Source organism: Bufo bufo, chromosome 4, assembly GCF_905171765.1.
Source record: "Bufo bufo chromosome 4, aBufBuf1.1, whole genome shotgun sequence".
Classification (NCBI taxonomy): Eukaryota; Metazoa; Chordata; class Amphibia; order Anura; family Bufonidae; genus Bufo; species Bufo bufo.
In genome coordinates, this window is record NC_053392.1 from 616,366,642 (window position 1) to 616,389,784 (window position 23,143).

Genomic DNA, 23,143 nt, shown 5'->3' on the forward strand with positions numbered 1-23,143 from the left:
GTGGTAAGTTCTAGGATCTTCTGCTCATGTATCAGGAAATGAGGTGGAGGCTCGGTGATGGGGCTCTGGGTCCTGCTCCGTCCTCCTGACACACGGGGTGTCACACACTCACCAGACGACTTCTTCACTACTGTGTAATCCTGTGTATGGGGAGACGCCGATCACTACAGAGATTCTAAGAATCCTTCACCTTTCCAGACATTTCCCTGTTTTATTACTAGAGATAAGAGTAATGTCATGTGAGACTCTCACCTCTCCAGTTATCAAGGAGATGATCTCCAGGGTGAGATCTAATATCCTTGCAGCCATGTGGTCTCTGTCCTTGTACAGATCCTTGTGTTCTTCTAAATACTCACACTCCTCCATGGAGAAATAGACAGCGACATCCTGGCACCTTATAGGAACCTGACAACACAAGGACATAGTCATTACCAGAGCCCTCCCTTGGCGTTATTGTATAATGTCCCAGCATTCCCAGCAGCGCTCACCTCTCTGCTCAGTAGCTCAGTGATCCTGGTGGTAAGTTCTAGGATCTTCTGCTCATGTATCAGGGAATGAGGTGGAGGCTCGGTGATGGGGCTCTGGGTCCTGCTCCATCCTCCTGACACACGGGGTGTCACACACTCACCAGACGACTTCTTCACTACTGTGTAATCCTGTGTATGGGTAGACGCCGATCACTACAGAGATTCTAAGAATCCTTCACCTTTCCAGTCATTTTCCTGTTTTTTTACTAGTGTAGGAAAGCTCAAGGAGCCGTCATTGACGGAAGGTATGTCTCACCGAGATTCCTGGCCTCAGTGAGGTAAGAGCAGGTAGTTTTAAGTGTCAGATGCAGCTAGTGCTGATTGACACTATTATTTGTTAGTATGGCTGTAAAGCCGATCCGGGCCGGCTATTATTAAGAGTAGCAAAAGTGCTGGGTGGGTGGCTTCTCCCCACGCTCCAGTCCGGGTCTTTATTGGCCTATATAAACCCAGCCAGCAGTCCCAGCTGGGTGTTGTTTATCCTCTATCTGACAGAGAAGCTGTGAAGACTCTGGTTTGGGATCTGTGAATTGGTGTGCTAAAGGATTGGAAGCTACATGCTGGAAAACAGGCACCTAAAGCCTGCTGTGGACGGCTAGGGGAAAGACTGCTAACCAGGTGACGATTTTGTTCTATGGACATTGCATGGTGTGAACAAACACCAAGACTGTAAACGGTCATTTTGTGTTTCCTTATGTGTGAATAAACACCGAACTGTTTAAGTTAAAGACTTCGTGATTGCCTCTATACTGCGTCTGCTAGCCTGTCTACCAGAGCAAAACCCATCACTAGACATAAGAGAGATATCATGTGAGACTCTCACCTCTACAGTTATCAAGGAGATGATCTCCAGGGTGAGGTCTAATATCTTTTTAGCCATGGGGTTTCTGTCCTTCTCCATCCTTGGTGGGTCATTGATAGAAAGGACCATTGTCTTTCAAAAGAAGAGCACTGAACGTAAAGAACCTGAGGGAAACAAGTAAGTGCAGGTTAGCAGGCACCGAGAGATATATGAAGGCGGCATGGACTGCAGAGAGGGTCAGGCATTAAGGGGTTAATAGTTTCAACCCACAGGCAGCTAGGTGAGGGTGGTATAGCCCGCAGGGGTGTTTTATGGCAGGAGTGGCAAAAGAACAGTGGTAAGGGTTACACACCCTCCGGATCCCCCTTCCTCAGCTCTGATTGGGTGTAGTAATGGTTGGAGCTGTGGGTTTTATAGGAATGTGAAAGGGGAGGGCCCGTCCTCTTCTCTGCGGCAGCCAGGCAGCGTAGCTCCCTCCCAATTGGTTGTTTTTTATGATTGATGGTTTCTTTTGTTTTACTGTTCTTTAGGATTATGTACCAAGTCACAGCGGAGGTCGGTGTGATAAAAGGATGGAGAAGAAGGCGGACTTGCCCACAGAGGGACTCTGTTAATAAAGCTGTGACCGATTCCCACCCAACCAAGAAGTGTCCGTGTGAGTTATTCCTAGCTGCAACAGGTAGCAGATTGGTGTTTATGGGCTTATTTCTTGGCAGTCTAAGAGAGCACAGTCAGTGACTTGTAGGTCAGGGACACATTGTAGATTAATCTGGCACACAGGCTATGGGCATTTCTCCGTTTGATTAACTTAAAGGAAGACTGTTTTACTATGTTATTTTATGTTTTCTTATTTGTAGATTATAACCTGGACCTACGGAGAATATAACTGATATAATCTGCTGATCTTCTGATTTGTTATCCCTTTAACCTCACTACACTAAAAAGGAAGTATATGTGGATTTATCTTTCTACAATAATATGGAGATCTGCTGGTCAGTTTTGGCTTGGACATTTCTGGTGTTGGAATTGAGCTTTATAATGTAATCTACTTATTTCCATGTGTAATTTTATGTGTTTCTATTTTGATTTATGTCCTTCATTGTCCCTGGAGGAACCAATATTATTGAGGAAAAGTGTTGGGACCCAGAGGAAACCTCTGTCTACGTTCTTCGGTGCTGACCTACCTATCTGTGCCTGATGCCAGTCTGCCCATCATGTGGATTTGCGTGGCTTAGTGTGAAAAAAAACTGGAGCGGATATTCTCCCTCCTTGGGCTTTTCAAAAGTTATTTATATGAAGGGAAATAAAAAAAATAAAACTAGTGTCCCCGGAAAGGCTGGTAGTAAACAAACAAAAATGGAAAATTGCAGGTTGCTGAAGGGGTTAATGTTTAGTAGTACAATCAGCCCCTATACATGTCTATGGACACACAGGTATATAGATCCTTACACTATAGCGGTCTACACATCTGTATTATATAACTCCAGATACACAGATAACTAGCGTCACCAGCGCTGGAAATAGTCATCTATGGGGGAAATAACCTGGGGCTTCTGATTAACCTCTTAATGATCTGATGGACCTTTTTGGGTCGACTTGGGACTGTCCGGGTAGCCCCTGAGATATTTAAGCTGTCAACTCTGTTTGCCTAGACAGGCCATCCGCATTCCAGTTCAACTTGCCAGGCCGGCAGTGTATAGTGAAGTCGTATGGTTTTAGGGCTAGACTCCACCTGAAAAGACGAGCGTTATCCCCTGCAACCTGGCACTCTTTTTTGATAGCTGCATAACTGACCTCCCTGGGCAATAGTTTCCGGCTCAGATAGGCTACTGGGTGCTCCCCTCCATCCTCTTCGACCTGGCTTAACACTGCCCCCAGTCCAAACATGGAAGCATCTGTGTGAACGATAAAACATTTATTAGGATCAGGGGCGGCGAGAACAGGTGTATTTACAAGAGCTTGCTTCAGGGTTTGGAAAGCTGTCTCACACTCCGGCAACCACAGGACCTGTCGGGGTGAGTTTTTCTTTGTCAGGTCTGACAAGGTTTTAGCCAGGGCGCTATAGTCAGCGACAAAGCATCTATAGTAACCAGCTGTCCCTAAAAAAGCCATAACTTGTGTCTTGGTACGGGGAGTGGGCCAATTGGCAACAGCCTCAATTTTAGCCAGCTTCGGTCGTTGTCTTCCACAACCTACCCTGTGTCCCAGATATTGAACTTCCGCCATACCAATGTGACACTTCTCGGGTTTCAAAGTCAAACCAGCTGCTCTGATCCTGTCCAATATGGCCCCTATGTGGACTAAGTGGGCTTCCCATGAATCGCTAAAAATGGCTATGTCATCCATGTAGGCACACGCAAAGTCCTGGAGCCCATCTAGGAGACGATCTACCATTCTTTGGAATGTAGCTGGGGCATTCTTCATCCCGAACAGCATGACCCTAAATTGATACAGGCCGAACAGGGTGACGAAGGCGGATTTCGGAACAGCATCCTCGACTAGGGGAATTTGCCAGTAGCCCGTGCATAAGTCCATAGTAGTCAGATACTTCCCCCTAGCGATGCGTTCCAGCACTTCGTCTACCCGGGGAATTGGGTAGGGCGTCTGTAACTATCTTATTATTTAGTCTCCATTAATCTACACAAAAGCCGGTCGTACCGTCCCGCTTTTGCACTAGTACCACCGGTGAGGCCCAAGGGCTTTCCGAATGCTCAATGACTCCCAAACAGAGAATCTCCTTAATTTCCTTACGCATTCCTTCCCGGACCGCCTCGGTATGCGGTAGGGGGTTTGCCTCAACGGAGCCTGGCCTGGGGTCTCTACCCTGTGGGTCACTAGTCTAGTGTATCCGGGCTCCTGAGAGAATGTGGCCTGTTTGGCTTTCAGAAGGGTGATCGCCTGTGTCCGCTCCTGTGGTCCCAGCCGTTCCCCCAAGTGTACCTACTCTATGGCCCTTTCTCTCTGGTCACTCCCTTGCAGATCAGGTAATGGTAAGTTATCCGTATCCTCAGATGCTGGGGCACAAACGGCCTCCACTTCTTCCTCTCTCCCTTTGTACTCCTTGAGCATGTTGATGTGAAATGTGCGCTTCACATCCTCGTTCTCACAGCTGGTGACAGTGTACGTAGTGTCACATATCTTCCCAATAATCTGGTAAGGTCCCTGCCAGGCAGCCTGTAGTTTGTCATGCTGGACCGGTTTTAGTACCATAACCTTCTGTCCCAGTTGAAAACTACGGTGTGGGGCCTTCCGGTCATACCATACCCGCTGACGCTGCCTGAAGGTTCTTATGTACCATCTGCGTCAATGCCTCCATTCGGTCCCTCAATTCCAGCACATACGGTACCACCAGGGTCCCTGTCGATTCTGTGGCCCCCTCCCAATGCTCCTTAATTAGATCTAGGGGTTCCCTCACTTGCCTCCAGTATAGCAGCTTGAAGGGCGAGAATCCCGTTGATTCTTGCGGCACCTCCCTATAAGCAAAGAGGAGGTGAGGCAGGAACCGTTCCCAGTCTCTGTAAGTGGCCTTGAACGTCTTCAGCATTTGATTGAGCTCCATTCAATCGCTCACAGAGACCGTTAGTCTGGGGGTGATACGGGGAGCTCATCAGGGGTTTTATCCCACAGATCTTCATAGCTGACGTGTTACAGACGCTGTAAATTGGGTACCCGGGTCATCTCCTACTGTTTCAGCCACAATATTGGGCACCGCTACTGCTTCAGGGTACCTATTGGCGTAATCCACTATGGTCAGGATGTAACGTTTACCGGAGTGGCTAGGTTGAGCCTATTAAATCCACCGCTACCCGACTAAAGGGTTCTTCAATTTTGGGCATGGGGAGCATTTTGGCTCTAGGGTGGTCAGCGTATAGAGAAGAAATAGCGTGCTCATAAAAACGATACCTTTATTATAAATTAACGGTTAATTTTTGACGACATAGTCAAAAAGTAGGGGTGCACCGAAATTCCGGCGGCCGAAAATGGGCCTAATCCATTTCGGCCGATATTGGTACATATCGGCAGAAAATATGATAGCCCCGCCGCTCCGGTATACTAATATAAGATGTCATATTCATTTATTGGTTATTGAACTTGCCCCCTCAGTCCTATTACTACCTTACATCCTAATCGCATCTGTAGAATTCAGGCAGGCCAGGCGGGCGGCAGCGTAACTCTTGTCATGTGCCTGAATGAAGCCGGCGGCGCAGGCAAGTGACGTCAGTGAGAGACGCGCCGGCCGCCCGGCTTGGGCTGCCTGAATTCTACAGAAGCGATTAGGATGTAAGGTAGTAATAGGACTGAGGGGGCATGTTTAATAACCAATAAATGAATATAACATCTTATATTTGTATGGGGGGGGGCGATCTGTGGATGGCACAGTTATGGGCTGGGGGGGTCTGTGGATGTCACTGTTATGGGCTGGGGAGGGTCTGTGGATGTCACTGTTATGGGCTGGGGGGGGTCTGTGGATGGCACTGTTATGGGCTGGGGGGGGTCTGTGGATGGCACTGTTATGGGCTGGGGGGTCTGTGGATGGCACATATACAACAGTGCCACCCACAGATCCCCCCAGCCCATAACAGTGCCATCCACAGACCCCCCCAGCCCATAACAGTGACATCCACAGACCCCCCCAGCCCATAACAGTGACATCCACAGACCCCCCCAGCCCATAACTGTGCCAGCCACAGATCCCCCCCCCTGTAACAGTGCCAGCCACAGATCCCCCTGTAACAGTGTCCGTCATCCACAGATCCCCCCATAACAGTGTCCGTCATCCACAGATCCCCCCATAACAGTGTCCGTCATCCACAGATCCCCCCCATAACAGTGTCCGTCATCCACAGATCCCCCCCATAACAGTGTCTGTCATCCACAGATTCCCCCCATAACAGTGTCCATCATCCACAGATCCCCCCCATAACAGTGTCCGTCATCCACAGATTCCCCCCATAACAGTGTCCATCATCCACAGATTCCCCCCATAACAGTGTCCATCATCCACAGATCCCCCCCATAACAGTGTCCGTCATCCACAGATTCCCCCCATAAAAGTGTCCATCATCCACAGATCCCCCCCATAACAGTGTCCGTCATCCACAGATCCCCCCCATAACAGTGTCCGTCATCCACAGATCCCCCCCATAACATGCGAGAAAGCTGAGCAACTTTTGTTCTTGAAAAGAAACCTGCCACTTTTACTTAAATAGAAAGCAGTCCAAGTTGTGTGTAGTTATGTTATTTACATTTAAAAAAAATTGTGTAGCCCAGCAAAAATTTGTTCTTGACCTGAGGCTACGTCTGTTTACAGTTTGAGGTTGGTTTTACAACTGTTTCTTGCACTGTTGTTTTGTACAATCACTTGTGTATGAGGAAGCACCATGTTATATAATATGATTTATTAAATTCATGAAAAAGAATTATTAATAAAATCATTAAAAAAAAAGTATTTTAAAAGTATTTGGGCAAAAAGGCAGTTTCGGTTTCGGTTTTCGGTCAAGGGCATCCTGAATTTTCGGTTTCAGTTTCGGACCAGAATTTTCATTTCGGTGCACCCCTATCAAAAAGAATGATACATCTGTGGCCAACCATGTGAATCATCATCACAATGGTGACCTCAGGTCCATTCATTTTGCGGCACTTGAGGTTGTCCCCATGCCGACCAGGAGGACTAAATGAAAGGCTTACGTATACCTGTTTCATTTAGCTGGTTTTCCTTTTTGGTTAACTTGACCTTTCCCCTGTTTTCTTTAATGTCCCTTTCACTAATGGACCATGTAGGTACGAGAAGTACCACTAATTAATAGGGGCAGGACTATCATCTGCCCCTTATCTTACCTTGTTTCTCTTATGGGCCCCCCATACAGTCTTCAGATCCCATAAGGTTTGCGTGTGGCATCTAACTATAGCTACACTCTATATATGTCTCCCTCTTGTGACATAATATACTAACGGAGCTTTATTGTGCATCTCTCTATACGTTATATATTTATCAATATATCCAGGTTACCTTCATAAATGATCATAATTATATACATCTCTGGATCTTCCACCTGTTGCGCTTCTATAAGCGCTCCAAGGACGGTAAAGGACGCATGTGCGATCTATCTTTTGCCTCATGCGTTCCAATTTGCGTTCCAGAGACCGGAAGTTACGCGAACACTTCCGGTATTATGCGTTCCATCATGCGTGCCATGTACCGGAAATGACGCGTCGCAACTATGCCATGCGCTCCATTAACCGGAAATGCACAATACCCGCATCCGGAAGTGTCAGATGACACCAGTGCTTAAATACTGAGCACTGGCTTCTACAGACCGGCCACATCAGCTCCCCCCAACATCTGTGAAGTTAGACAGTGGGTCCCTCCTGATCAGTAAGTATATGACACAGAAACCCTGTGGACATTGTTTTAGTAGTCCTTATATCAATCCTTCTTTTACAGGCTATCAACTGACAGGACTCAGTATCATCATATACTTCCCACTGACTGTATACAGGAGCTAAGTATAATTTCTTTATTTATCTTGTGTATCCTTTTTTTGCCCTACAAATTAGGGTCTGTCTACCACCCCCTGATGATCTGCCAGGCGCAGGTGAAACGCCTGGAAATATAATAAAATAGGGCAGTCAGAAAATGGCAACACAAAAACAAGATTTAATTATGTTCAAAAATGCAAAGTAAAACTTAACAAAATTAAATATAATAGACATATTTCGTATCGCCGCACCCGTAACAACCTGCTCTATAGAAATATCCCATAATATGCCCCCTCAGGTAAATACTGAGCGATCAAAAAGTATTTTGTACCCTAAAATGGTACCAATGAATACGTCACCTCATCCCATAAAAAATGAGCCCCCACATAAGACAATCACTCAAAAAATAAAAACTAATGGCGCCCATAAACCAATTAATCAAAATCTGCGCTGCAAAAGCCATATAGCGCTCCTTCATTTCTGAGTCCTGCCATGTGCCCCACAGCCGTTTACCACCACATATGGGGTGTTGCCTTATTCAGGAGAAATTGGGTAACAAATTATGGAGTGCTTTTTCTCCTCTTACCTCTTGTTAAAATGAAAAATTTGGGACTAAAGCAATATTTTATTGGAAGAAATTAAACTTTTCATTTTGATAGCCAAGTGTTTTCAAATTCCGTAAAACACTTAGGGGGTCAAAGTGCTCAGTACCCCCCTTAATATATTATTTGAAGGGTGGAGTTTCCAAAATGGGGTCATTCTTTTAGGGTTTCCACTGTAGGGGAATAGTGCCCAAAAACCATTCTAGCAAAATCTGCCTTCAAAATCCATATGGCACTCCTTTTCTTCTGACCACTGCCATGTGCCCTGACAGCAGTTTACTACCACATATGGGGTATTTCTGCAAATTTCAGAATCAGAGTAATGCAGATTGAGGTTTAGTTTGCTGTTGACCCTTGCTGTGTTGCAAGAAAAAATTTACTAACATGAAAAATCTGCATAAAAAATGAAATTTTGAAATATTGACTCTATTTTTCATTAATTCTTGTGGGACACCTAAAGGGTTAACAAAGTTTGTAACATCAGTTTTGAATAATTTGATTGAATAATTTAATTTTGTTGAAAATTTGAAAAATGGCTTCTAAACTTCTGACGTCCTAAAAAAATAAAATTACATTTACAGAATGATGCCAACATAAAGCAGACATATGGGGAATGATGACTGATAACTATTCTATGAGGCAATTTATTATCTGTCTTAAAAGTAGAGAAATTAAATTTTAGAAAATTGTGAATTTTTCAAAATTTTTGTAAATTTGGGATTTTTTATGTATAAAGGAAAAATATATTGACTCAAATTTCGCACTGTCATGAAGTACAATGTGTCACGAGAAAACAGTCTCAGAATGGCTGGATAAGTAAAAGTGTTACAAAGTTATCACCACATAACTGAAAGGGTTAATAGACCTCGCTGTTGTCAGCCATGTTTCCATTACATTTCCTGGGAAAGAAATAACTGAAACCTGATGAAACCGACACAAACCGAGCGCAACTGACGCTCCGAACAACTCATCCAGACAGAACAGAACTGAGGAGACGAGCCCTTATGTGTTACACGCTGGTTGCTGCGGTCACGGTGATACAACCACAGACAGAACTGATGGAACTTGTGTGTAAAACCATCCGTTTTCTCAGCTCCTGACACAATCCGTATCCCCCTGCTGGCTGGACCTGCTATATGTCACCTATAGAACCGCTCCATTCTAATAAACCCAGAACCAAGTCCAATAACTGACCTGCAGATCTCACCTCCTGGGGCTGCAGGACCTGCGATGACGTCACACTGGTCACATGACAGGAAGTGCTGAACAGTGAAAAACCTCCACTGCTTTACTCCTCCCTCATGTGACTGATCACATGACCATGACATCATCAAAGGTCCTGTAGGATAATGTCTAAACTCCATGCTTGGTAGAGACGAGGGTTGAGCGTATCGAGCTTCAGATTACTAATTTATTATGTTTTTAAAGAATCAGAAATGAAAACCAAATTAATTCACCAAAGTCTCACGTGACTTCAGGTGAAAAGATTGAAGTTATTGAACAAATTTACTTCAGATTGAGGATCCGAAGCTCGATTCCCTCAACACTAGAGAGACCTTCTGATTAGGGATGAGCGAACCCGAACTGTATAGTTCGGGTTCGTACCGAATTTTGGGGTGTCCGTGACACGGATCCGAACATTTTCGTAAAAGTCCGGGTTCGGTGTTCGGCGCTTTCTTGGCGCTTTTTGAAAGGCTGCAAAGCAGCCAATCAACAAGCGTCATACTACTTGCCCCAAGAGGCCATCACAGCCTTGCCTACTATTGGCATGGCTGTGATTGGCCAGTGCAGCATGTGACCCAGCCTCTATATAAGCTTGGGTCACGTAGCGCTGCACGTCACTCTGCTGATTTAAGCATAGGGAGAGGTTGCTGCTGCGACGTTAGGGCGAGATTAGGCAGATTAACTCCTCCAAAAGACTTCATTCTGTGATCGATCTCCAGCTGTGGATCATTGAAGTGCTAATATCGACTTGCTCCCTTTTTTTAGGCTGCCCAGAGCGTTTTTATATCACTTTTTTCTGGGGTGATCGGCGGCCATTTTGTGGCTTGTGGTGCGCCAGCACAAGCTACCACCAAGTGCTTTTAACCATCAATAGTGTGGTTATTTTTTGCTATATCCTACATCAGCTGCAGGCTGAGCCTGTGTCACCGAAGTGCATTTAACCATCAACAGTCTGGTTATTTTTTGGCCATATACTACATCAGCTGCAGGCTGAGCCTGTGTCACCCAAGTGCATTTAACCATCAACAGTGTGGTTAATTTTTGGCCATATACTACATCAGGTGCAGGCTGAGCCTGTGTCACCCAAGTGCATTTAACCTTCAATAGTGTGGTTAATTTTTGGCCATATACTACATCAGGGGCAAGTTGAGCCTGTCACCCAGCGCCTAAAAAATAGACCTGACATTTCTATTCAACCAAATCTGTACTGTTTTAGCTGGTCAAGTTATTTGTAGTGACCGTAAAAGCACAGTTTTTGTTCTGGGTTGAAAAACTATTCCCAAATTTGACATTCTCAAAATAAGGCCTCATGCACACGACCGTTGTGTGCACCCGTGGCCGTTGTGCCGTTTTCCGTTTTTTTTCGCGGACCCATTGACTTTCAATGGGTCCGTGGAAAAATCGGAAAATGCACCGTTTGGCAGCCGCATCCGTGAGCCGTGTTTCCTGGCCGTGAAAAAAATATGACCTGTCCTATTTTTTTCACGGCCAACGGTTCACGGACCCATTCAAGTCAATGGGTCCGTGAAAGAACACGGATGCACACAAGATTGGCATCCGTGTCCGTGATCCGTGGCCGTAGGTTAGTTTTTATACAGACGGATCCGAAGATCCGTCTGCATAAAAGCTTTTTCAAAGCTGAGTTTTCACTTCGTGAAAACTCAGAACCGACAGTATATTCTAACACAGAAGCGTTCCCATGGTGATGGGGACGCTTCTAGTTAGAATACACTACAAACTGTGTACAAGACTGCCCCCTGCTGCCTGGCAGCACCCGATCTCTTACAGGGGGCCGTGATCAGCACAATTAACCCCTTCAGGTGCGGCACCTGAAAGGGTTAATTGTACTATCATATCCCCCTGTAAGAGATCAGGGCTGCCAGGCAGCAGGGGGCAGACCCTCCCCCCCCCCCCCCCAGTTTGAATATCATTGATGGCCAGTGCGGCCTCCCCCCCCCCCCTCTATTGTAATAATTCGTTGGTGGCACAGTGTGCGCCCCCCCCCTCCCTCCCTCTATTGTAATAATTCGTTGGTGGCACAGTGTGCCCCCCCCCCTCCCTCCCTCTATTGTAATAATTCGTTGGTGGCACAGTGTGCGCCCCCCATCGGCCCCCCCTCCCTCTATAGCATTAACAACATTGGTGGCCAGTGTGCGGCCTCCCATCTCCCCCCCCCCCCCACATTCATCATTGGTGGCAGCGGAGTTCCGATCGGAGTCCCAGTTTAATCGCTGGGGCTCCGATCGGTAACTATGGCAACCGGGACGCTACTACAGTCCTGGTTGCCATGGTTACTTAGCAATAGTACAATAGTAGACGATTCATACTTACCTGCTGCTGCGATGTTCGTGTCCGGCCGGGAGCTCCACCTACTGGTAAGTGACAGCCTCAGGTCTGTGCGGCGCATTGCTAAATGAACTGTCACTTACCAGTAGGAGGAGCTCCCGGCCGGACACGAACATCGCAACTCCCAGGTAAGTATGAATCTTTAACTATTGTACTATTGCTAGTAACCCGCTTCCACCAATGATGGGGGGGGGGGGGGGGGGGGTAGGAGGCCGCACACTGGCCACCAATGTTGTTAATGCTATAGAGGGAGGGGGGGGGCCGATGGGGGGCGCACACTGTGCCACCAACGATTTATTACAATAGAGGGAGGAAGGGGGGGGCGCACACTGTGCCACCAACGATTCATTACAATAGAGGGGGGAAGGGGGGGGGGGGGCGCACACTGTGCCACCAACGATTCATTACAATAGAGGGAGGAAGGGGGGGGGGGGGCGCACACTGTGCCACCAACGATTTATTACAATAGAGGGAGGAAGGGGGGGGGCGGGGGGCGCACACTGTGCCACCAACGATTTATTACAATAGAGGGAGGAAGGGGGGGGGGGCCGCACTGGCCACCAATGATATTCAAACTGGGGAGGGGGGGGGGGTCTGCCCCCTGCTGCCTGGCAGCCCTGATCTCTTACAGGGGGATATGATAGTACAATTAACCCCTTCAGGTGCGGCACTTGAGGGGTTAATTGTGCTGATCACGGCCCCCTGTAAGAGATCGGATGCTGCTAGGCAGCAGGGGGCAGTCATGTACACAGTTTGTAGTATATTCTAACTAGAAGCGTCCCCATCACCATGGGAACGCCTCTGTGTTAGAATATACTGTCGGAAATGAGGTTTCACGATCTAACTCATATCCGACAGTATATTCTAACATAGAGGCGTTCCCATGGTGATGGGGACGCTTCAAGTTAAAATATACCATCGGATTGGAGAAAACTCACATCCTATGGTATATTAACTCCTGACTTTACATTGAAAGTCAATGGGGACGGATCCGTTTGAAATGGCACCATATTGTGTCAACGTCAAACGGATCCGTCCCCATTGACTTGCATTGTAATTCAGGACGGATCCGTTTGGCTCCGCACGGCCAGGCGGACACCAAAACGACTTTTTTTTCATGTCCGTGGATCCTCCAAAAATCAAGGAAGACCCACGGACGAAAAAACGGTCACGGATCACGGGAAAACGGAACCCCGTTTTGCGGACCGCAAAAAAATACGGTCGTGTGCATGAGGCCTAAGTAGTTTCTGCTATATCAGGCCTACTAGAAATCTATCCCAAAAAGGATATCTTAGATTCAAGGTGCTGATAGTGTCATTCAGAAAAACTTAACACACATGCTACCGTGCAGATACAAGTCTAATTCTGTGATTAAACGTATACCTGTCACACAGCGCAAAAAAAATAGGCCTCACATTTCTATTCAACCAAATCTGTACTGTTTTAGCTGGTCAAATTATTTGTAGTGACCGTAAAAGCACAGTTTTTGTTCTGGGTTGAAAAACTATTCCCAAATTTGCCATTCTCAATATTGTAGTGAACGGGAACAATGAGGAAAACATCTAATAAGGGACGCGGACGTGGACATGGTCGTGGTGGTGTTAGTAGACCCTCTGGTGCTGGGAGAGGACGTGGCCGTTCTGCCACAGCCACACGTCCTAGTGAACCTACCTCAGGTCCCAGTAGCCAGCATTTTTTACAGCGATATTTGGTGGGGCCCAATGCCGTTCTAAGGATGGTAAGGCCTGAGCAGGTACAGGCATTAGTCAATTGGGTGGCCGACAGTGGATCCAGCACGTTCACATTATCTCCCACCCAGTCTTCTGCAGAAAGCGCAAAGATGGCGCATGAAAACCAAGCCCATCGGTCTGTCACATCACCCCCATGCATATCAGGGAAACTGTCTGAGCCTCAAGTTATGCAGCAGTCTCTTATGCTGTTTGAAGACTCTGCTGCCAGGGTTTCCCAAGGGCATCCACCTAGCCCTTCCCCAGGGGTGGAAGAGATAGAATGCACTAACGCACAACCACTTATTTTTCCTGATGATGAGGACATGGGAATACCACCTCAGCACGTCTCTGATGATGACGAAACACAGGTGCCAACTGCTGCGTCTTTCTGCAGTGTGCAGACTGAACAGGAGGTCAGGGATCAAGACTGGGTGGAAGACGATGCAGGGGACGATGAGGTCCTAGACCCCACATGGAATGAAGGTCGTGCCACTGACTTTCACAGTTCGGAGGAAGAGGCAGTGGTGAGACCGAGCCAACAGCGTAGCAAAAGAGGGAGCAGTGGGCAAAATCAGAACACCCGCCGCCAAGAGACTCCGCCTGCTACTGACCGCCGCCATCTGGGACCGAGCACCCCAAAGGCAGCTTCAAGGAGTTCCCTGGCATGGCACTTCTTCAAACAATGTGCTGACGACAAGACCCGAGTGGTTTGCACGCTGTGCCATCAGAGCCTGAAGCGAGGCATTAACGTTCTGAACCTTAGCACAACCTGCATGACCAGGCACCTGCATGCAAAGCATGAAATGCAGTGGAGTAAACACCTTAAAAACAAGGAAGTCACTCAGGCTCCCCCTGCTACCTCTTCTGCTGCTGCCGCCTCGGCCTCTTCTGCTGCTGCCGCCGCCTCGGCCTCTTCCTCCGCCTCTGGAGGAACGTTGGCACCTGCCGCCCAGCAAACATGGGATGTACCACCAACACCACCACCTGCGTCACCAAGCATCTCAACCATGTCACACGGCAGCGTTCAGCTCTCCATCTCACAAACATTTGAGAGAAAGCGTAAATTCCCACCTAGCCACCCTCTATCCCTGGCCCTGAATGCCAGCATTTCTGAACTACTGGCCTATGAAATGCTGTCATTTAGGCTGGTGGACACACACAGCTTCAAACAGCTCATGTCGCTTGCTGTCCCACAGTATGTTGTTCCCAGCCGGCACTACTTCTCCAAGAGAGCCGTTCCTTCCCTGCACAACCAAGTGTCCGATAAAATCAAGTGTGCACTGCGCAACGCCATCTGTGGCAAGGTCCACCTAACCACAGATACGTGGACCAGTAAGCACGGCCACGGACATTATATCTCCCTAACTGCACACTGGTTAAATGTAGTGGCGGCTGGGCCCCAGGCGGAGAGCTGTTTGGCGCACGTCCTTCCGCCGCCAAGGATCGCAGGGCAACATTCTTTGCCTCCTGTCTCCTCCTCCTCCTACTCAGCTTCCTCCTCCTCTTCTTCCACCTGCTCATCCAGTCAGCCACACACCTTCACCACCAACTTCAGCACAGCCCGGGGTAAACGTCAGCAGGCCGTTCTGAAACTCATATGTTTGGGGGACAGGCCCCACACCGCACAGGAGTTGTGGCGGGGTATAGAACAACAGACCGACGAGTGGTTGCTGCCGGTGAGCCTCAAGCCCGGCCTGGTGGTGTGCGATAATGGGCGAAATCTCGTTGCAGCTCTGGGACTAGCCGGTTTGACGCACATCCCTTGCCTGGCGCATGTGCTGAATTTGGTGGTGCAGAAGTTCATTCGCAACTACCCCGACATGTCAGAGCTGCTGCATAAAGTGCGGGCCGTCTGTTCGCGCTTCCGGCGTTCACACCCTGCCGCTGCTCGCCTGTCTGAGCTACAGCGTAACTTCGGCCTTCCCGCTCACCGCCTCATATGCGACGTGCCCACCAGGTGGAACTCCACCTTGCACATGCTGGACAGACTGTGCGAGCAGCAGCAGGCCATAGTGGAGTTTCAGCTGCAGCACGCACGGGTCAGTCGCACTGCGGATCAGCCCCACTTCACCACCAATGACTGGGCCTCCATGCGAGACCTGTGTGCCCTGTTGCGCTGTTTCGAGTACTCCACCAACATGGCCAGTGGCGATGACGCCGTTATCAGCGTTACAATACCACTTCTATGTCTCCTTGAGAAAACACTTAGGGCGATGATGGAAGAGGAGGTGGCCGAGGAGGAAGAGGGGTCATTTTTAGCACTTTCAGGCCAGTCTCTTCGAAGTGACTCAGAGAGAGGTTTTTTGCATCAGCAGAGGCCAGGTACAAATGTGGCCAGACAGGGCCCACTACTGGAGGACGAGGAGGACGAGGATGAGGAGGAGGTGGAGGAGGATGAGGATGAAGCATGTTCACAGCGGGGTGGCACCCAAAGCAGCTCGGGCCCATCACTGGTGCGTGGCTGGGGGGAAACACAGGACGATGACGATACGCCTCCCACAGAGGACAGCTTGTCCTTACCTCTGGGCAGCCTGGCACACATGAGCGACTACATGCTGCAGTGCCTGCGCAACGACAGCAGAGTTGCCCACATTTTAACGTGTGCGGACTACTGGGTTGCCACCCTGCTGGATCCCCGGTACAAAGACAATGTGCCCACCTTACTTCCTACACTGGAGCGTGATAGGAAGATGCGCGAGTACAAGCGCACGTTGGTAGACGCGCTACTGAGAGCATTCCCAAATGTCACAGGGGAACCAGTGGAAGCCCAAGGCGAAGGCAGAGGAGGAGCAAGAGGTCGCCAACGCAGCTGTGTCACGGCCAGCTCCTCTGAGGGCAGGGTTAGCATGGCAGAGATGTGGAAAAGTTTTGTCACCACGCCACAGCTAACTGCACCACCACCTGATACAGAACGTGTTAGCAGGAGGCAACATTTCACTAACATGGTGGAACAGTACCTGTGCACACCACTCCACGTACTGACTGATGGTTCGGCCCCATTCAACTTCTGGGTCTCCAAATTGTCCACGTGGCCAGAGCTAGCCTTTTATGCCTTGGAGGTGCTGGCCTGCCCGGCGGCCAGCGTTTTGTCTGAACGTGTATTCAGCACGGCAGGGGGCGTCATTACAGACAAACGCAGCCGCCTGTCTACAGCCAATGTGGACAAGCTGACGTTCATAAAAATGAACCAGGCATGGATCCCACAGGACCTGTCCATCCCTTGTGCAGATTAGATATTAACTACCTCCCCTTAAAAATATATTATTCTACTCCAGGGCACTTCCTCATTCAATCCTATTTTTATTTTCATTTTACCATTATATTGCGGGGCAACCCAAAGTTGAATGAACCTCTCCTCTGTCTGGGTGCCGGGGCCTAAATGTGTGACAGTGGCCTGTTCCAGTGGTGGGTGACGTGAAGCCTGATTCTCTGCTATGACATGAAGACAGATTCTGTGCTGACATAAGGCCAGATTCTCTGTTACGGGACCTCTCTCCTCTGCCTGGGTGCCGGGGCCTAAATGTGTGACAGTGGCCTGTTCCAGTGGTGGGTGACGTGAAGCCTGATTCTCTGCTATGACATGAAGACTGATTCTGCGCTGACATAAGGCCAGATTCTCTGTTACGGGACCTCTCTCCTCTGCCTGGGTGCCTGGGCCTAAATGTGTGACAGTGGCCTGTTCCAGTGGTGGGTGACGTGAAGCCTGATTCTCTGCTATGACATGAAGACTGATTCTGTGCTGACATGAAGCCAGATTCTCTGCTATGGCATGAAGAGACTGATTCTCTGCTGACATGAAGCCAGATTCTTTGCTATGGCATGAAGAGACTGATTCTCTGCTGACGTGAAGCCAGATTCTCTGCTATCGGACCTCTGTCGAATTGATATTGGTTAATTTTTATTTTTTTAATTTTTATTTTAATTCATTTCCCTATCCACATTTGTTTCCAGGGGATTTACCTACATGTTGCTGCCTTTTGCAGCCCTCTAGCTCTTTCCTGGGCTGTTTTACAGCCTTTTTAGTGCCCAAAAGTTCGGGTCCCCATTGACTTCAATGGGGTTCGGGACGAAGTTCGGGTCGGGTTCGGATCCCGAACCCGAACATTTCCGGGAAGTTCGGCCGAACTTCTCGAACCCGAACATCCAGGTGTTCGCTCAACTCTACTTCTGATGTCTTACCACAGCACATGGGATGTAGATATGACCCTTCTGCTACATTCCACAGCTGCTTCAAACCCATGTGACTTCAGCATGTCATGTGACCCTGTAACGTCACAAGGTCCCTTGGATATAAGATCTACAGATAAGTTACTGTAGTCTCCTCCAATATACAGCAGAGACTAGAAGGAAATGGGTAAAACTGTTCTCCATGGTTCCCCCTCTCTCACACAGACCGCTCCCTATGGTTCCCCCTCTCTCACACAGACCGCTCCCCATGGTTCCCCCTTTCTCCTACACAGACCGCTCCCCATGGTTCCCCCTCTCTCACACAGACCGCTCTTCATGGTTCCCCCTCTCTCACACAGACCGCTCCCCATGGTTCCCCCTCTCTCACACAGACCGCTCCCCATGGTTCCTCCTCTCTCACACAGACCGCTCCCCATGGTTCCCCCTCTCTCACACAGACCGCTCCCCATGGTTCCCCCTCTCTCACACAGACTGCTCCCCATGGTTCCCCCTCTCTCACACAGACCACTCCCCATGGTTCCCCCTTTCTCACACAGACCGCTCCCCATGGTTCCCCCTCTCTCACACAGACCGCTCCCCATTGTCCCCCCTCTCTCACACAGATCGTTCCCTATGGTTCCCCCTCTCTCACACAGACCGCTCCCCATGGTTCCTCCTCTCTCACATAGACCGCCCCCCATGGTTCCCCCTCTCTCACACAGACCGCTCCCCATGCTTCCCCCTTTCTCACACAGACTGCTCCCCATTGTTCCCCCTCTTTCACACAGACCGCTCCCCATGGTTCCCCTCTGTCACACAGACCGCTCCCCATGGTTCCCCCTCTCTCACACAGACCGCTCCCATGGTTCCCCCATGATATTTAGGAGACTAAACTGGCTCTTTGTCACGACCATGGTTATGGTCGTGACTCCTGATCCGCATGCGGTTGCCTGCGGTTTGTTTTTTGTCAATCACATGGTGAGGGTGGCTGGATTGTTGCCTCACATGTGGTTGCCGCTGGCAACATGTTTCTGCTTGACAGCTTGCTGCAATCTGCATGCGGTTACACCTGGCAACCTGTCTTTGTAGGTGTGCCTTTTTATATGTTTGGTGTGCACAAAGTTTGGGTGTGTGCACTGTGATAGTTTCCCTTCACTTGTGGCTGCCCGAGGTAACGTGTTGTATTCTGTACATTTGGTGGCAGTGTCTCGGCCTTCTGGCTGACTCCCAGGACACGGTTGCCACGCATGTCGTTGCCTGCGGTAACAGCTGCAGTGTGATAAGGGTTTGTACATTTCCCCTGTATGTGGCTGTTTTCCCTTGCCTGGTCTAGGAAGGGTTAAATCCCTTCTGTGTGTGTGAACACTGGGTGTGTCTGTGTGGGTGTGGCTACTGGGCCTATATAGCCTCTGCTGAGAGCAGTAGTCAGAGAGGTACTTTAGCCATGGTCTGCTGGAGTCATCCTCCTATTTTTATACCACCTGCCAGTGAGGGCCACCCTTGTGGTCATAAGCAAATGTTGTTATGTGATGTTAAGTTTATGTTTATGTGGTGTCTGTTATTATTGCAGCTATGGTTCTGGCTTCCTGTGTGTTTATGTGTGCTGTGTCCTTTTGTCTGTGTGTGGACTCCAGCACTTGTGTCCAGGGATCCAGTCAGTGTGTCTGTGGCAGGTAGGGGTGGAAGTCTTTCACTCTCCTGGCATATCCAGTCTGTTTATGTTTATATCCCCTTGCAGCTCGGCCAGTTTAGACTCCTGTTTCTCCGCATCCAGGAGGAACAGGTGGTCTACCCAGCTCCTAGTTCAGGGATCGGCGGAGGGTCAGTAGGGATCCGAGGTTTCGGAGCATGAGCCCTCCTACCATAAAGGTCGGCTCATGCAGCTAGGAGTCAGGGTCAGATTAGGGATGCGTTAGGAGGTGACCTGCTCCCTAATTCTGTGGTCCTGGCCAAGCAGCCGACTAACATCTCGTGGCATCGCACGGCTGAGGGTTTTCCCCATCCTCAGCTGTGACACTCTTGCAGCTTCTGCTGCTTGTGGCAATGAAGATGGCCTCCCTTTCATACACACTGGTGGCAGGAATCTGCATCAAGCTGCTTATACAGTGTTTCCTGGTAATAAGGTAATTTTGCCTACCTCTCTGCAGGAGGAAAACATTCCCCATTTTGCTTTGGTAACGAGGATCTAAAAGCATGGCTATCAAGTAATCATCAGACTGCTTTATGTCAATGATATGCCTGTCAGTACGCAACAAGCAAGATTACAGCTCGCCCATTTTGGCCAGCGTGCCCAAGGACCCAGTTCTTTCTAGCTCTGCCCCCAATGAGATGATTGTGTGTGTGGTCAGTGTCATCGTCATTATCATCCTCCTGCTACTACACTTCCGACTTCTCCTCCAGTGGCAGTTCCTCACCATCCTCCATGAGGTTTTCTTCTTGTGGGACTCCAACAGCTACAGGGCAGGCATCAAGATGTATTAGCTGTTCTTCTTCCACCATCGTCCCCTGCTAGGTGAGCATATGTTCTAGGATAAATTTAATTCTATGTTTATCACATGCAGTATGCAGGGAGCATGCGCTCTTTCCCCCAGGTTCAGCGTGGCCACTATTCTGTGGCTATAGTCGCTGACCACCTTGTCCAGTTGGAGGTGGCAGAGAGACAGCCAGTAGGATGTTTGCTGCTTAATGCACTTTAGCAAGTGATCGGCTGTGCAGCCACAACACTGCATGGCAACACCTGACTTTACATATGTGATAGGAGGGAGGGGGAGTGGGAGCGACACTCTTCTCTGTGGTTGTTGGGTAAAAGATGTGAGAGTGGTGAGGCCATTGTCAGTAAAATATTTATATGATCAGTATAACCTGAGTGATCATATTGAATACACACACACATACACTGCTCAAAAAAATAAAGGGAACACTTAAACAACACAATGTAACTCCAAGTCAATCACACTTCTATGAAATCAAACTGTCCACTTACGAAGCAACACTGAGTGACAATCAATTTCACATGCTGTTGTGAAAATGGGATAGACAACAGGTGGAAATTATAGGCAATTAGCAAGACACCCCCAATAAAGGAGTGATTCTGCAGGTGGTGAGCACAGACCACTTCTCAGTTCCTATGCTTCCTGGCTGATGTTTTGGTCACTTTTGAATGCTGGTGAGGCTTACACTCTAGTGGTAGCATGAGACGGAGTGTACAACCCACACAAGTGGCTCAGGTAGTGCAGCTTATCCAGGATGGCACATCAATGCGAGCTGTGGCAAGAGGGTTTGCTGTGTCTGTCAGCGTAGTGTCCAGAGCATGGAGGCGCTACCAGGAGACAGGCCAGTACATCAGTAGACGTGGAGGAGGCCGTAGGAGGGCAACAACCCAGCAGCAGGACCGCTACCTCCGCCTTTGTGCAAGGACAAACAGGAGGAGCACTGCCAGAGCCCTGCAAAATGACCTCCAGCAGGCCACAAATGTGCATGTGTCTGCTCAAACGGTCAGAAACAGACTCCATGAGGGTGATATGAGGGCCCGTCGTCCACAGGTGGGGGTTGTACTTACAGCTCAACACCGTGCATGACGTTTGGCATTTGCCCGAGAACACCAAGTTTGGCAAATTCGCCACTGGCGCCCTGTGCTCTTCACAGATGAAAGCAGGTTCACACTGAGCACGTGACAGACGTGACAGAGTCTTGAGACGCCGTGGAGAACGTTCTGCTGCCTGCAACATCCTCCAGCATGACCGGTTTGGCATTTGGTCAGTAATGGTGTGGGGTGGCATTTCTTTGGAGGGCCGCACAGCCCTCCATGTGCTCGCCAGAGGTAGCCTGACTGCCATTAGGTACCGAGATGAGATCCTCAGACCCCTTGTGAGACCATATGCTGGTGCGGTTGGCCCTGGGTTCCTCCTAATGCAAGACAATGCTAGACCTCATGTGGCTGGAGTGTGTCAGCAGTTCCTGCAAGACGAAGGCATTGATGCTATGGACTGGCCCGCCCGTTCCCCAGACCTGAATCCAATTGAGCACATCTGGGACATAATGTCTCGCTCTATCCACCAACGTCACGTTGCACCACAGACTGTCCAGGAGTTGGCAGATGCTTTAGTCCAGGTCTGGGAGGAGATCCCTCAGGAGACCGTCCGCCACCTCATCAGGAGCATGCACAGGCGTTGTAGGGAGGTCATACAGGCACGTGGAGGCCACACACACTACTGAGCCTCATTTTGATTTGTTTTAAGGACATTACATCAAAGTTGGATCAGCCTGTAGTGTGTTTTTCCACTTTAATTTTGAGTGTGACTCCAAATCCAGACCTCCATGGGTTAAAAAATTTGATTTCCATTTTTTTTATTTTTGTGTGATTTTGTTGTCAGCACATTCAACTGTGTAAAGAACAAAGTATTTCAGAAGAATATTTAATTAATTCAGATCTAGGATGTGTTATTTTTGTGTTCCCTTTATTTTTTTGAGCAGTGTATATACAGTACAGACCAAAAGTTTGGACAACTGAAAATATGTCATATTCTAGGTTCTTCAAAGTAGCCACCTTTTGCTTTGATTACTGCTTTGCACACTCTTGGCATTCGCTTGATGAGCTTCAAGAGGTAGTCACCTGAAATGGTCTTCCAACAGTCTTGAAGGAGTTCCCAGAGATGCTTAGCACTTGTTGGCCCTTTTGCCTTCACTCTGCGGTCCAGCTCACCCCAAACCATCTCGATTGGGTTCAGGTCCGGTGAATGTGGAGGCTAGGTCATCTGGCGCAGCACCCCATCACTCTCCTTCATGGTCAAATAGCCCTTACTTTCAAAGTTTTCCCAATTTTTCGGCTGACTGACTGACCTTCATTTCTTAAAGTAATGATGGCCACTCGTTTTTCTTTACTTAGCTGTTTTTTTCTTGCCATAATACAAATTCTAACAGTCTATTCAGTAGGACTATCAGCTGTGTATCCACCTGACTTCTCCTCAACGCAACTGATGGTCCCAACCCCATTTATAAGGCAAGAAATCCCACTTATTAAACCTCAGAGGGCACACCTGTGAAGTGTAAACCATTTCAGGTGACTACCTCTTGAAGCTCATCAAGAGAATGCCAAGAGTGTGCAAAGCAGTAATCAAAGCAAAAGGTGGCTACTTTGAAGAACCTAGAATATGACATATTTTCAGTTGTTTCACACTTGTTTGTTATGTATATAATTCCACATGTGTTAATTCATAGTTTTGATGCATTCAGTGTGAATCTACAATTTTCATAGTCATGAAAATA

General features: G+C 48.6%; 1 protein-coding gene and 1 long non-coding RNA gene across 2 annotated transcripts in view; both read right to left on the reverse strand.

Annotated features, from left to right (window-relative positions):
• The window catches only part of LOC120999664 (oocyte zinc finger protein XlCOF6-like), a 2,208,135-nt gene that overhangs the window by 1,286,595 nt on the left and 898,397 nt on the right, over positions 1 to 23,143 (reverse strand). The window lies entirely within an intron of this gene.
• Positions 81 to 529, reverse strand: LOC120999726. Its single transcript, XR_005778586.1, has 3 exons — positions 489 to 529; positions 253 to 405; positions 81 to 140 (listed from the first exon to the last, which is right to left on the reverse strand). It is a non-coding gene; the product is annotated as an uncharacterized LOC120999726 (long non-coding RNA).